Consider the following 17082-nt stretch of genomic DNA (forward strand, 5'->3'; position numbering starts at 1 on the left):
TTGGGATCCGAGTTTTCCTTCTCTTAGATGGGCAACCTTTCCAGCCCTACCTGGAGATGTCAAGGATCGAACCTAGGACATTCTCCATACAAATCACATGCTCAACTGCTGTACATTATTCTTGTCAGCCTATGTCAAAGTGGTAAGAATATGTAATAGTGAGCTTTTTGAGCTAAATCAGAGTCATCATGATTTTCCGTAGTTCACGTAAGTCATGTGATGATTGGAAATAACATTCTTCCACTGTTGAAAGTAGGCTGATCTCTTCTTAGAAATCACCATTGCCAGGAAAAATTATTAACTTCACATCAGCTGATACTGCACAATGATGTACAAAGGAAGCAGAATTGTATGGCTGGCAGAAGGTATTTTGAAACTCGTCAGCAGCTTCACTTATCACCTCAGGACATCATTTGGAAGTAAGAAAGTGATACTAGAGTTGGACTGACCACCTCAAATCTACTCTAGACTCCCAGAAAAATAATCTCAATGTTTTTCACAGATATTTCCTGTAAAACAGCATTTTGCACACACATTTTACCACAATATTTTCTGTGCAGTGTTTTGTGATGAAAGCTGCATTGCAAAATCTAGAGAAGTGATCTGTTTGGGAGCTGTGTTCCATTCCACAAACAAACTTGGAACTGTTGAATTGGATTAGTATGTTGCAAAAAGTGGACCAAATAAATCCTTCATCCTTAGGAGAGAGACAGTGCGTGTGCAAGGGAGAGTAATAAACAAGAGAAAGAGTGCCTCCCCCTAGAAGCAAGAAGGGTCCATGGAAGAGCAAAATAGGAAGAGGAATAAGAATGATGCAGGAATAAAATCATAAGAATAGGAATAATGCAGGGATCACAGTGATATCTGTTTTTTTTATTCACAATGTTATGGACATAGAAAGGAAGGCATAGGGAAAATACTTAGAAGCTTAGAGAAGAGCAGAAAATGACAGATTCTCGAATCTAGCAATGTATCTTGATGGAAGGAACATGTAACCCAAAAGTGTCAGCACCTGCTGACTCCTGTAGCCAACAGTGCCAGTAGTTTCTCAGTGAAGAACCATTAGGATTGAAGCCACAGTCACATCATACATTTAAAGCCCTATGACACCGTTACATGAATGGTGATGATCTGCATCAAGTAGTGCATTTAGTGGCATATATACAGGGACGTGGGTGGCGCTGTGGGTAAAAGCCTCAGCGCCTAGGGCTTGCCGATCAAAAGGTCGGCAGTTCGGATCCCCGTGGCGGGGTGCGCTCCCGCTGCTCGGTCCCAGCGCCTGCCAACCTAGCAGTTCGAAAGCACCCCCGGGTGCAAGTAGATAAATAGGGACCGCTTACTGGTGGGAAGGTAAACGGCGTTTCCGTGTGCTGCGCTGGCTCGCCAGATGCAGCTTTGTCACGCTGGCCACGTGACCCGGAAGTGTCTCCGGACAGTGCTGGCCCCCGGCCTCTTGAGTGAGATGGGCGCACAACCCCAGAGTCTGTCAAAACTGGCCCGTATGGGCAGGGGTACCTTTACCTTTACCTTTATACAGTGATAGTCTCAGTAAATGTACTTCATCTTCACACTTTCCAAATGCCTCCAACAGGGAAACATCCAAGTGAGGGAAATGAATCATAGTTGGAAGGAATTCTTGAGGGTCATCTACTCCAACCCCCTGCAATACAGAAATCTCATCAAGCGGTTTCCCATCCAATTTGAAACCTTCCTGGACTCTGCTTAGCTTTGCAAAATGTGCTTGCAGTTTTATTGCTGCACTACATGGCCTTACATACGGTAGTTCTGTGTTCCTATGTTGTAACCCAGGGATCAGCAAACTTTTTCAGCAGGGGGCCAGTCCACTGTCCCTCAGACCTTGTGGGGGGGGGGGCGGATTATATTTTTTGGGGGGGGGGCGAAATATATATGAATGGATTCTTGTGCCCCACAAATAACCCCGAGATGCATTTTAAATAAAAGCACACATTCTACTCATGTAGAAACACGCTGATTCCTGGACTGTCCGCAGGCTGGATTTAGAAGGCGATTGGGCTGGATCCAGCCCCTGGGCTTTAGTTTGCCTACCCATGTTGTAACCCTTCCTGTGATCCTTGGATGATGGACAGTATAGAAATTTAATAAATAAAATAAATGAATGAAATAGCTTCAGCCCGTTTAGAAGTAATTGTCTTGCCCTTTGGAATGCTTGAGCAGTGCAAGTAGAAGTGACTGACTGCAGTGTTGCATCCATGAACTTTTGACTTTTTTTTGTTTTTAACTCATTTGGTTCTCAGGATGGTAAGCTTGGACAACCTTGTTGATTTAAATTCTAATATACCTAAGAACCAGTGCATAACTACTGTAGATCCAGACCTCAGCAGAAAAAGTGCTGTTGGTAATTTACTTTGGTACTCTGCAGACCAGAGTGCCCTTGAGTTTAGCTTGTGAAGCTAAAGCGCTCAGTGCAGTCAGCTATTCCACAATAATGTCTGTGTCATCAGGTTTTTACCATTCAGTTGCCACCATCTGCCGCCACACACCATCAAGACGCCCGGCCTGTCTCACATGAGTAATCAGAGGCTGATGGCACATCATTCCCATAAATCAGAGTGAGTCAGGAGGAAGAAACTGTTCTGCTTACCAATAGCTAAGCTACTGTTGGGGTTTATGGTGCTGGGAGACAAGCTGAAGAGTGAAAATGTATTACAAGTTGCCATGGCCTTACAAACATACACACACACATACACACCTCTTTCAAAGTTATTGGTCTGTCAACATTTTAAAGATTCTGTAGTAAATTTCCCGTCTGATTTCTAACTACTCAGCTTTCCTCTAAACAAATACTGCAGAAATCCAGGAAAAATCTCCACACATCACTTTTGGCCAGCAGATGGAGAGAACTCTAGAAGTATAATACAGGGAAACAGAAATCTACCACATGAAATTGCTCTTTAGCCAGCCACACTAGATCAGGGTTGATGTCAGTCTCCATTTATGCATTAAATGTTTTCAAACTTATTTATGAAAATTTGAAGCCACACTTGGCCATGTGAAGCCAGACACCTTGCCGACAACCTTGCCGACATAGTTAAAGCTATGGTTTTCCCAGTAGGGATGTATGGAAGTGCACCAAAACACAGTATTTCCTTAAAAAACAACAGGAATAGATACAGGATAGATTGAGGCTGATGTTGTGTTTACGCCGCTTCTCAAACTAGCTGGGTGAGTGCACTGGATACACAGTAAATGAGAGTGTGTGTACAGCCATCATTTGGAGCTCAAAATATATAATGTGACCTATATATATAAGGGGTAGGGAACCCACGAACTAAATGCAACTCTCAGCCTGCCAGACCCTGGGAAATGCCTCTCCTTTGCCCCACTGCCCAGCTGATCAGCCATCAGCTGGGTGGCAGGGGAAAAGATTGCTGCTTTTGGGGAAGCAGTTTTGTGTGGATCGGGGATGCTGTGGAAGAGCCTTCAATCTCTCTCCTGTCTCCTAGTGTAAATAACAATTGCTGCCTCCATGCTCCATTAAAATTGTGCCCCCACCTTCCATCTGCCCTCCATCCAAATAACAGCAGACATTTCACTGCAGCAGCATTTATAAATGCTTCCAGTGCAGATAAATGCTGGCACATGTTAGATGCATGCTAATAATGGATGCTAGCATACAGTAAGGCCAAATGCAAATCCAACGGGAAAGTTCAGATTGCAGAAGGTGTTGGCCCAGTGTGGTCCTTGCACTTCCTTTGACACCATGTTTGTCAGGATTTGTTGTCTTCCATCCTCAATCTGGCTAGAGACTCCTTTAAAAACAAGCAAAACACGCAAACTAGAAACTATTTTCTTTTCATTCCTTATTCTTGCTTTCAGGGAAAATAAAATTGTGAAATGTTCTCCATCTTGATACTTGAAACGAACCCACCCTACATTCTTTTTCCAGCCCCTAGCTATAAAGTGATTTTTCCTTTTAAGTTTTTATTTGTGTAAAAGCCATTTTTAAAAAATGAGTATTGGATCCACATGAGAAGTTAGCTGAACTAGGCCCCTGCTGAAAATCAAACTTAGTCATGACTAACTTTTCCTGTTGATATTGATGGGGTCTAAGTTCAACTAAATTCCCATCTGGATCCAGCCCTAGGTGTTTTGCTTTAGCATTTTACAAAGACCCCTCTTAAAATTTACTGTTGGTTTTGGGTAGGCAGACTTTTGATGTCCTCTGTTGGCTTTCAAACCTTGCAGAAAAGACCATAAACATTGGAATGGGAGAAGGAGAGCTTTATGGTTCTTTCTAAGAATTTCTAACATAAACTGGCCATTGTGATAAAAGCAAAATTCCTTCTGTTTGATTTCTAGAGAGGTCACTGTGTGCAAAAACCAAGACTGCTGAGCCGGACTATTCACTGGACAATAAATTGTTCTACAAACCTGTCACCTTTTGTGCTGAAAGATGAGATTTACTATCTTTGCTTTTTAAATGCATTTGCAGAATCAGTACAAAAAGAAAGTACCGGTAGGTGATGCAAAACTCTGGGAGATGGGAAATTTAAGTGTTTGTGCAAAGTGTAACAATATTGGGTATTTGTTTCACAAGGCACATTAAAAGGTATGAATGGCTTTCTGTTCTGTGATTCTGCTCAGGTTAAGCAGGGATGATTTGTTATTACTGTGCTAAAGAGTGAGAGCTGTGAATCAGGCAAACCCTGATTAAATTTTTATAAAATTGTGGATTAGTTCAGTATCAAAATTTTCAGAAAATCTTTCTATCCCTACTGAGAGGAAAGGTCCTTTACAAATATAACTTACAACCAACACATATGCTGAACATTCAAAGCATGCTAACTTGTAAGTTAATGCCAAAATAAATAGGATTTACCTCAGAGGCAGTGTTGGGAAGGAGAGAATGTTCAGGATAGGAGAACAAATGTGAAGTACTGTATACCTTTATTTCCTCTTTAGAAATCTTAACATGAGGGACAACGCTCTCCCTTTGAAATGTCATCTGACCCTTTTCTTCCCCCTTCCAATTCCTAATGGTGACACTGAATTTTCTCCTGAGTAAATGTGCATAGGATTTTTCCTTGTGTGGGAAAGAGCTCTGCTTTTGGATTAGGGCACTGGACTTTTATAAGCAGGTGCTGTCAGTGAGGTGGCAAGAGTGAGCATGTGGGCTCGTTCATTTTTGAGTGGATGGGTAAGGTTTTTTCATCCTTTTCATGAAAATAATGAACATAAGAAAAGCCTACTCAATCAGGCCAATAGCCCATCTTGCCCAGCATCCCGTTCCCACATGCCCTCCATCATTTCTCTGATGAAAATAGGGACGTCCCATTCCATAATGATACCCCACACATCTTACTGGGTTGCCCCAGCCACTCTGGGCAGCTTCCAACATATATAAAAACATAATTAAACGTTTAAAAACTTCCCTATACAGGATTGCCTTCAGACAGCTTGGGGGTCGGATAACTCCATACCCTCCAACATTTCTCCAATGAAAATAGGGACGTCCTAAGGTAAGTGGGACATTCCAGGATCACATCAGAAACTGGGACAGATTCTCTAAATCAGGGGTGTCCATGGAAAATAAGGACACTTGGAGGGTCTGTTCTCACCGTGGCCAACTAGAGGTCTGTGGGGAGAACCACTAGCAAGACCCAAGTGCAAGGGAACTCTCCCCTCCTGCAGTTTCCATCAGAAGAGTATTAACTCTGGAGGCAGAGCAAAGCCATCGTGGTTTGTAGCTATTGATAGATGGATCCTCCATGAATTTAAAGTAAACAGCTTGACACAGGGTTTGAGGCAAGGGTACAAGCTCCGTGGTAGAGTATTTGCTGTGTATGCAGAAGACCTGAGGTTCAATCCCCCTTCCCTTTTTTTGAGGTTCAGGTACCAGGTGATGTGAAAGGCCTTGGCCTGCAGCAACCTGCTTTAAGGAGCACTGTGAAAGCAATAGATGGGGATAGGAATTGGTGTCTGAATGGTGCCAAAAAACACTTGTCCTAGCCATGAAGGGGTCTTTCACTTTAGGCAACACATTGTCTTGGCCTAGCATTGGCTGCTGCTTGTTTGGTAGCTCAGTTGTGGGTCCCAGGTTCTCTAGTCCTGCACTAGACACTAGTAGGCTAGATGGACCAAGGTCACATCCATACTATTTGCATTTAAAGCACTCGTCTACCACTTTAACAGCATGACTTCCCCCAGAGAATCCTAGGAGCTGTCATTGGTCAAGGAAGCTGGGAATTGTAGCTCTGGGACAGGTTTCCTAACATCTCTCGGCACCAAAGAGGTCTAAGAGTGCTTTACATGCTTGGTGTGGATGTAACCCAAGAGAATGACTTGGTATAAGTCTGCTTCCTAGGTATCAAATATTACTTTAGAGCTCCCAGTGGCTACTTATTGTTCTGTATTTGAAATTTGGTTTGGATGCTTTAAAAAGCACAGTGGCTGATTTGTACGCCTTGAAATGAGCTTTTTTAAAAGGGCTTCCTTCAAAAATGTGATGCTTCAAGGCAAATCCCATGATGCATAAAGAGGTATGCTGAGTAGAAAAGCCACATTCTGTTCAAAGACGGAAACACAAATTCCCATTTTGTGATATGGTTCAAGAGTTATTAACCACTTTCTCTGATTAATCTGGCAAGGCTGCTATCAAAATTAATGATGGGCATATAAGTGCCATTTATTCTTCTGAAACATTCATGTAAATCTGGAAGTGCTGAAGTGAGGGTTATGTTTTCTGTGGCAGGTGGAAGTTTAAATGCAGTCTAAAAAGCAGTAGACATGATTTAATTCCAAGGATCTTCTTTCACACCATGTGTGGTTGTGACACTGTCGTGTCTGCTGCACAGCTGTGAAGACAGCATTTCTGCTGTTCCTCAGCCTAAGTGAACACAGGTGAAAGGCTGGAGGTCACTGGTAGAGAATCTACCTTACATTCAGAAGGTCCCAGTTTTAATTTCTGGCATTTACAGGTAGGGCTAGGAGATGCTCCCATCTGAAATTCTGCAAAGCCAGTCAGTGTAACCAATACTTAGTAGACAAACCAATGGTCTGACAGTAGAAGATAGCTTCCAATGTTCTTAGCTGCAATCCCATCATCTCTCCCCCCCCCCCCCAGTAAATATACCCACTTCATTTTCACTTCCCCTTTGTGGTCAATGAGAATAACTTTACCCTTCATTGATCTTTAAAGTGTGTTCCCATTTTCACAATCAGCTGCTGTTAATAATGGTGCCAGGATCTTGGTACTTATTTTAGTTAAAGCCTTTGTTCCTAGGTGCAATGTAGTTTGGATTTTCTATTGATAGGCAAGCAGTATTGAACTTAATACAGTGGTACCTCAGGTTACATACGCTTCAGGTTACAGACTCCGCTAACCCAGAAATAGTACCTCAGGTTAAGAACTTTGCTTCAGGATGAGAACAGAAATCGTGTGGCGGTGGCATGGCAGCAGCGGGAGGCCCCATTAGCTAAAGTGGTGCTTCAGGTTAAGAACAGTTTCAGGTTAAGAACGGACCCCTGGAACGAATTAAGTACATAACCAGAGGTACCACTGTATACATATATTCTCCTACATAAATGCACTTATAGTCATCTTACCTGCCACCACATAATCAGCAAAAACCCCTACTGTTATTTATTCCTTTTGTTACTTGCCTTATACAAGGCAGTTTCCATGCAATTTAACCAAGTGACGAACATAAAAACATAAAAACGTAGCAACCATTAGTAATTCAAGACTGCATGAAGCCAACCTCTTCTCCATCCTTTACATGCCTCTTCTGGTTCTGGGAGACAAGTGTGTGGGGGGGGGGGACGACTTGTGGCAGCAGGAGGGAGAGACACTTCATCAGCCTGACTCATCTACCCCCTGGTCTTCTTCCTCCCACTTCAGCTTCTGCCTCTGATTCTGGGCTTCTCTCTGCCACAGACTCTCCCAGCTCACTAAGCCCTGTCACTTCTCCAGCTTCCAACACCTCCTCTTCTCAGTCTTCTTCCTCCTCTCCCTCATTCCACCACCACTCCCTGGGCTCTGAACCTTTCTTCCTCAGCTGGTTCCTCCCATCATTCCTCTGTGTCCAACCAGTCCCTGACAACAAGTGTTCAGATTGCTTACATTTCAGAATTGTTGCTTTGGGCACACACAATAGTCACATTTGTGAAGATTTTCTCTGTGGCCACATGAGCTAGAGATATGTTTTTCTAACAAAGCTGAGCTTTTCCAAACCAAATACGTGTTTTCCCCCCAGTCCCCATTGTAAAACCTTCATGCAGCTGGGGTTTTTGTATGCCTACATAAATGAGCACTGCTAACACTATTATTAATGTACTTTCTTCGATTTTTTTTCAACTTGCAGGAAATAGTAACACAGTCATTGTTTTACAGAGCTTTGTGTACACCAGGGCACAGTAAACTAGTAAGACTTTCGCAGTCTTGAAAGAGTACTAAGATGGAGTTGATCCTTCTGAGTTGGGAACATATTATGGACCTTCTGCCTGTTCCTAGTGCTCTTCATCCCCTCAGTATTTAACAACCATCAATCTTCACTAAAGTTAATCCGAATACCAGTCAGACCGCTGCTGTTGATTTAATTCCCCGCTCTTTCTACTTATAAATGTATTATAAAGCTCTGATGACACAAACAGAGAAATGATTCTGCTCTCCTCCACAAATAATCAGATCAGCCTTTCAGAAAGGCTGCATGACGCAGCCCTGGAAAGACTGCACCATCTAAGCATTCACATGTGGCAGATTTCCTGCCTGAATTCACATTAATCTTGTTCCCATGAGGGGTGGTCACATGTTCTATTGAGGAGTGAACAATCTGTGTACCTGGCTACATAAAGAGTTGAGCTGTACATAAGTAAAATAATTCATGTGTAAACATTCAGTGAGTGTACCATCGATGTACAGAATAGTACAAATCAGCAAATGTACACTCCTTCACACAAAGCTTGTATATGTGTAGAGACAGCTTCTACCTGTGCTCAGTGTAATGTACGAACAAGCCTTCTCCCTCCATGCATTCACCGAAAGAGTGGAGAGAGTAGCAGGGTTGTATCCAACGTCTCTGCAACCACCCAATCCCAATGTGATTAGCAAAAATCCTGAACAAAGGTCAAATTCACACAAAAAACACTACACAGGGCTGAGTGCTGTTAGGAGACCCCTATTCTCCTCTCATTGGTTGCTTTAACAAGCAATCCCTTTACACAAGGAACTGTGGGAATTGTAGCTCAGGGAGGTGAATAATTTTGGATTGGGTTGCATTCAAAGAGTAGTGGACAGCATGATGGGATGGCTGTGCTCACCTGACCTGATAGCTGAGTAATTGCTGCTTACTGAGAGGGGTAGGGCCAAGGTGCTGGGGAAGCCAGTGCAGTGCAAACATACCGGCAAAGTCAATCTGGTGCCCCTGCTGGTGTGTTTGCACTGTGCCAACTCTGCCTCCTCCTCTTCTTCCTTGTAAGCAGCAGTGACTCAGCTGCCAGGGGAGTTGATGCTGCCCCATCATACCTTCTGCTACTGCATTTGAATATTCAGTTAATATCCACCCTCATATATTTTTTTCTTGATGAAAGTTCCTCCTCCTCCTCTTCTTCAGGAGACAAAGCTTTTAAAACCTGGAGGATTCAGTCTTGCAAGACCCCTTCCCACCTGAAATGAAAATTTCAAAATATTTGCAAAATCCACAAAACAGTCCATGTCAGTCTTCTAGTTGGTTCTATGTTTCAGCTTTGAAATGAAGGGACATGAAGTCACATTCACACTCCTTAGATACTAAGTTATTTCTACACTGTGAAGCCTCTTTTGTAATATACAGTACTGTATGTTTTATGCCTTGCTCTATTCAGAGGTTAATTAGCCGGCATATCCATAACTAATTGCAGCAGCTGTGGTAAGATGCTAGGGCAGTATTTATTCCTGTGCAATCTTTTTGTTCCATCTCCCAGAAATGGATTAATAATTACTTTGATATTGTTCTCACATCTCCTTGTCGGCCTACATTTTCACCGTAAGCCTTTAAAAACAAGGCCTATCAGGACAATCAAATAAATCTTAGCCTGCCAACTGTAGTGTTAGTGACAAACATTTTTTTTTAAGTACCGGTATGTTCAGTAAAATCTTAACAAGCTTTGCATCCCCATTGCATTCCCTAATTTCCTGTCAAACTCCAGAACTCATGTTTCACTTATGAATAGGAGAGGAGGGGTGCATTCTTGTCTCCCAGCTGAAGTTCCACATTTATTCTTGTTTTCTAATTTCCTAATGACATTCAAGTCAATATGAGACAGGTACTCTGGAAATGGGCAATCCAATCCATTAATCCAGATTCCTCTCTGCTCTGCCAATGTGGAGAATATTTTGAAAGTATTCAAGTCAATATGAGACAGGTACTCTGGAAATGGGCAATCCAATCCATTAATCCAGATTCCTCTCTGCTCTGCCAATGTGGAGAATATTTTGAAAGTATCTATTTCCTCATAATGAATAACATATGTTTAGATTAGATGACTGACATAGTTTTTGATACAAACTCACTCCTTTTGTCCCACAGAATGACTGCAACTGCAGTAATTGTCTCTTGTCTTAGCCATCAGCAGGGTTGCTGGACCTCAAGGTCTGACCTGAAATCTCCAGGCTTTCTGGCTCCCAGGTGGCAGGTGGTGAGCTTGAATCTCCAGGTGGGCAAGAGTGCCTTCAAAAAACACCAAAACATTAGTAGGAAGACTGTGTATGCAGTTTGCAAACTTCAGCCCAGTAAGAGCTGGTTGCAACTTACAGCACAGACATTTTGTAGGGGTCTGCCCTTCTCTCCTCTCCCAATTTACTTCCGTCTTGAGGTCCTGGTCACATGACATCACCAGGGCTGCCACCAGGTCTCAAGTTTGGTCCTTGAAATCTCAAGTCTGGCATGTTCCTGACCTGGCAACCCTAACCAGAAGTAGAATTAACCTGAATGCTACTATAGGGTGAGCTCCAGATCCATGAAATGCTCTATGTTCTCTTCTTATCCAGCATTGCTTAGGATTTCTAAGAAACTAAAAAATCGGTGCCATTTCAAAAATTTCAGTCCACCACGATGATTCAAAAGAGTCTATCATTGAAACCAAACATAGATGAAAAACTTCTCCTTAATCGCAGGAACTATCATGCAAAATTTAATTATGCAGTTTTAAGAGATTTACAAAAGACTTTCCAAAATATGCAGCGAAGGGCATGATTTAGCTAAAGGTAACCATATTTAAGTTTCATTGATTTGACGGGAAAAGTTGAATGAGTGGTTAGGTCTATTGCACTGAGATCAGATACAGGAGGTGTCTAATACTGGAGCCCCCAATGTCAGAGGTGGATTTAGGGCAGCACAACCAGTTCTGCCACACGGGGCGCTGAGCCTAGGGGTGCCACAGGGCATCACAACTATGATGTACTGAATTGAGCAGAATGGATGGTGAGAGGTAGGTGCGCCAAATTTTGGGCTCACACAGGGTGCCGTTGAATGTTGAAAGACCGAAGTGTGCCCCTGCCAGTGTGGCAGTGTGGCACTAGCTGGCACCATGGCACCATAGAAACACACTCCCTCTAATTTTTCTTAAATTAAGAATGAGCTTTGAGGTTGCCTGTTTTATTTTTAGCCTGTGATTATTTGCGAAAGTGTTTTATCTGCTTTTTATTTTAGGGGGGCCCTGAGTTTAACTACTTAAATGGGTATTTTGTGGTTTCCATGACAGTTTCTTAGATTTCCAAATGTGCCTCTGGGCCCAGAAAGGTTAGAGTCCCCTTTACTAACTTGACTATTGGTTATACAAAGCACTGTTTTTCTTTATTAAAAAAACCATTTTTTTACTCTGCTTTCATACAGCTAGTCTTTGCGCTACATGCAGAACCAAACACCTTGACTCTGTGCTGTTGTGCCAGCTAATAAATGCTTGGACTGGGGAGAAGTGGCCTCTGAATCAATTCATGTCACAAGGCAAGTTGTTTCAAGTGCTGAGGCAGATATAATCAAGGTGCAAATGTACTGCATTAGTTGCTTTTGCTAGTAATGGCTGAAGACTCCCCCTGTTCGCTGCTTCCATCACAAATACAGGGTCTTCTGCACAGGGTGATCCTTTCCCACATACAACATTCCTGGTTTTTGAATGCAAGCCTCTCCCTGCTTAAATCCTTGTATTTTTTTTATGGCAAATACATCATTAGACATTATTTACTAGTCAGGCTGTGTACCAGTAAGCATTATAAGCTCAGTAGTTATTTGACATTTACTGGTGATATTTAATGCTCTATCGATTACTAATAGAGTAACAAATCTCATTTTAAGTTTGTACATCCAGGGATTCATTCAAGTTTGAATATTCTGACCTTCATATGGAAACCGATTCCTCATTTTCCACATGAATTAGGTATGAACACTGCTCAATAGTACAGCAGGATGAATAAACCTAGGAAAGGGTATGCCACTCTGAAGGGACCTTCTGGACAATAAGAAATCTTGGGTTCCACCCTTGATAGATATGATACAGTGGTACCTCAGGTTAAGTACTTAATTCGTTCCGGAGGTCCGTACTTAACCTAAAACTGTTCTTAACCTGAAGCACCACTTTAGCTAATAGGGTCTCCTGCTGCTGCTGCCACGCTGCCGGAGCACGATTTCTGTTCTCATCCTGAAGCAAAGTTCTTAACCCTAGGGTAATATTTCTGGGTTAGTGGAGTCTGTAACCTGAAGCGTATGTAACCTGAAGCGTATGTAACCCGAAGTACCACTGTACAGTGGTGCCCCGCAAGACGAATGCCTCGCAAGACGGAAAACCCGCTAGACGAAAGGGTTTTCCGTTTTTGAGCTGCTTCGCAAGACAATTTTCCCTATGGGCTTGCTTCGCAAGACGAAAACGTCTTGCAAGTCTTGCGATTTTTTTTCACTCCCCCCCCCCTTTTCTAAGCCGCTAAGCCACTAATAGCCTTTTAGCCGCTAAGCCGCTAAGCCTTTAATAGCCGCTAAGCCGCTAAGCCGTTAATAGCACTAATCCGCTAAGCCACTAATAGGGTTGCTTCGCAAGACGAAAAAACTGCTAGACGAAGAGACTCGCGGAACGGATTATTTTCGTCTTGCGAGGCACCACTGTATATGCATTGTATTGTATTGTGTTCTCCTTTTTTGGTGCTCACCAAAACTTAAGAGAAAATGTTACTTGGCTTGAATGTCAAAGATTGAGATGTTTGCCTGAAGCTACCCCAGCTTAGTCCCTAATTTTCAGGAGCTGTTTTTTTAAAGGGCATATGATGCTTTGGTATGAAAGAGGTGGATTGGTCCTCAGAAACTCTGATGGGTGTGCAGAAGTGTGCTTCGATTTTAATCACACATTCAGTGTTTCCAAACTAGCTTGAAAATACTGCAGCAAAATGAGTTTGAGAACATGCTCTACCACACACACAATTATTACGGTCAAGGGTCAGCCTTCCTCTGAGACCCTTCCTAATGAGCGCTTCTTTCCCAGGAAAATTGTATGTGACAATAAGCACTCCAGACAGATTGGAGAGCCTGGTGACTCTGAGCTGGGGGTGGGCAGCTCCTCGGTGGCAGCTGGGTGCAGGCTGTAGTGTGGTTGCAATCATCGCATCTGCTCACCAGTCAGAATGTGGCCTTCCTTTGCCACACTGAATTTCCTCCTGATCACTCCTCACACTTCTTGCCATGTCACAGTGACAGCAATGAGATACTTGTCCAGAAACCGCTCTAGTGTCAGCTACTGAAATCATGTTTGTAACACAAAACTAATATTATTTATTCATCAATTAAGGCCAACCAGAAGAATAGATGCTTTTGAATTACGGTGCTGGAGGAGACTCTTGAGAGTCCCATGGACTGCAAGAAGATCAAACTTATCAATTCTTAAGGAAATCAGCCCTGAGTGCTCACTGGAAGGACAGATCGTGAAGCTGAGGCTCCAGTACTTTGGCCACCTCATGAGAAGAGAAGACTCCCTGGAGAAGACACTGATGCTGGGAAAGATGGAGGGCACAAGGAGAAGGGGACGACAGAGGACGAGATGGTTGGACAGTGTTCTCGAAGCTACCAGCATGAGTTTGACCAAACTGCGGGAGGCAGTGGAAGACAGGAGTGCCTGGCATGCTCTGGTCCATGGGGGTCACGAAGAGTCGGACACGACTAAACGACTGAACAACAACAAAGGCCAACCAGAAAAAGAAACTTACTCCCACAGAAGGCACTGAGGGCCACCGACTTGGATGGCTGTAAAATAGTATTGGGCAAATTCATGGAGGACAAGTCTATGTTCTGCTTCTATGGTCAGAAGTAGTAGTGTGTCTGAATACAAGTTGCTGGAAACCACAGAAGAGTGCTCTTGTCCTGCTTGCAGGTTTCCCAAAAGCATCTGGGTGGCCAACAGGATGCTGGTCTAGTTGGGCATTGGCCTGATCCAGCATGCTCTTCTCATGTACACAACACAATATTGGAAGCCTTGTTTTCAATGCTATCAATGGATGTTTATATAAGAACCTCATGTACTGGAAAGCACAGTTCTTTTAATATTGTGCAAGTCTGAAAGGGCCAGGTTGAACATCACATGCAAATACATATTACAAAATTCCAAATTCTCTCTCGCCTAAAGATAGAAAATCAGATCAAATCAAATCACCCAGGGAGATTATTTTTGCAGAAAAGGGAAAGTTACAAAGGAACACAGTTCAACTAAAACCCTGCATGTGCCCTAAGACTGTGTTTATTTTTGCTTTGCTTTGAGCAGCTAGTGCGAGGAATCACAGAAAATTACGGTAGCCCAAACAACATATCCTCCCACCATGGGGAGTCCTGATGGCTCCTGCCAAATATCCTCTCCTCGGTAGCTGCTGCCTAGGGAGATTTCACCACAATAACCAAGATGCATAATGGATCATGTAACCCTAATGAATTGGACATGGCTTCGTAAGCCTGCTCCTTTGGGTAAGCCTTGTCAGAGGAAAGCGGAAGGATGGTTGGATTGCCCTGGAGGAAGCAGACACAGATTAATTAGCTCTGCTTTAACTGTCAAGGATGCCCCCATCAAAATAAACAATATGGCCTCTACTAGGAACCTTGAGCCTAGCTATGACTGTGCAAATGCAGATCACAATGAAATTCAGGAGACCTGCTTCTCTTTACACCCCTTCCAGGAGGACAGCTAATTATTAACATCTCACCCCCTCCTTCCTTGCTCTACCTATCTCATTTCCCTAATTTCACTGTTTCAGAACACTTGTGATGGTGCAACCCTGCCTCATTTGTATTCCAGTTTTCTGCTGTGCATTTTGGCCTCTGCTGCTGTTCTGAATGGTTTCCTAGTACCTGCCTTCATTCTATGTAAGAGTATCTTTTTGCCTGTCTGTATTTCTGTACAAACTGTTTAAATTTATGGTCAGGAAATGGAGGTTTGACTAGCAATTTCTCTGAATATAATGGACTTTGTATGTTACTTTCACTAACACATTCATTTTTATCCACATTTTCTCCTGGCAGATAAATTGTTGTAAACATCATTTGGTTCGAGAACTGCATTGCAAAAATCCGAATATGTGCGAATTTCAAATGGTATCCATGCTTTGGTTCCCAGAGTGTTTCAGGAAGTGTAAATATGATAGATTTGCCTTTAAAGGTGAACTGAATCAAGTTTCTCCCCCCACCCACACTTATAATGATTAACCATATATTTTTACTCACAGTCTGTTTTGAGTAACTAAACTACTATGTGTAAATAAACATTTATATAATATGGGTGGGCTGATGAAAAAGTTGCCATCCGATATAAGCAGTCCTTCTGTCAAACTGCAGAATCCTCTGGTTACTAACCATTAGCTTGCATTCTGGATTTTAGAAGCATGTGGAATGCAACTCCTATTTGACAAATGAAATGTGATTTAAAATTAAGTTTTTAGAGTGTAACACTAGTCTTCAAATTCACACTAATATATAACACATATTATACTCCATAAAGGTGCCACTGCTAAGAGTAATCATTTCCAGTAACTGATTTAGAGACATGAATCTGAGTATAGAATGCCACCTAACGGAGATGAGTGGCAGTGCAGATTTTAATAATTTAGTTATAGTTAAGACCATTTCACAAAGCCTGCATACTGTAAAAGTTGCTTCCCATTGTCACACAATATGTAATCTCTAAGCTACCAGTATTTTGTCTGTCAGATATCCTACTCTGCCTCCAACACACACACAGACTTTTTCTTACTGCTCTTCATAGTTGTTGAAACTATATCAAGTCTCTTCAACCTTTTCAGACCCAGTACCCACTTTTAACCTAAACATGTATTTGGGGACCCATTTCTTAGTCATTTACCATATATTTTCATGGTGGTACCATTCCCTTTGCAACTCAGCTTGCACCAGCCTGCAACTCACTAAAGGGTCCTCACCCAACAGTTGAAGGCTTGTGAACTATACATCTTAGCCTTGTCATGGTTTCTTCATAGAGTGAAACAGCATATAAGTAAATATATACAAATGCAAAACTTGCTACCCCATATCAGCACATACATAGATATAATAATCAAATAACAGGGACATTGGTGGCGCTGTGGTGTAAACCACTGAGCCTCTGGGGCTTGCCTATTGGAAGGTTGGCGGTTCAAATCCCTGTGACAGAGTGAGCTCCAATTCTCTGTCCCAGCTCCTGCCAACCTAGCAGTTCGAAAGCACACCAGTGCAAGTAGATAAACAGATACCTCTGTGGTGGGAAGGTAAACTGCATTTCTGTGTGCTCTGGCTTCCATTACGGTGTTCCATTGCACCAGAAGCGGTTTAGTCATGCTGGCCTCATGACTCAGAATGATGTCTGTGAACAAACACTGGCTCCCTTGGCTGGAAAGCGAGACGAGTGCAGCAACCCATAGTCGTCTTTGATTGACTTAACCGTCCAGCAATCCTTTACCTTTACCCAATCAAACAACATTTCAGATAAGTTTATACTGGATCCTGGAAGGATGTGGCTAATCACTAAATCGTTTATTTATTTAGCAGATCTGGCCACATGACCCAGAAAAACTGTCTTTGGACAATGTCGGCTGCCTCGGCCAGTAAAGCG

The sequence above is a fragment of the Podarcis muralis genome, chromosome 4, assembly GCF_964188315.1.
Source record: "Podarcis muralis chromosome 4, rPodMur119.hap1.1, whole genome shotgun sequence".
NCBI classification, from domain to species: Eukaryota; Metazoa; Chordata; class Lepidosauria; order Squamata; family Lacertidae; genus Podarcis; species Podarcis muralis.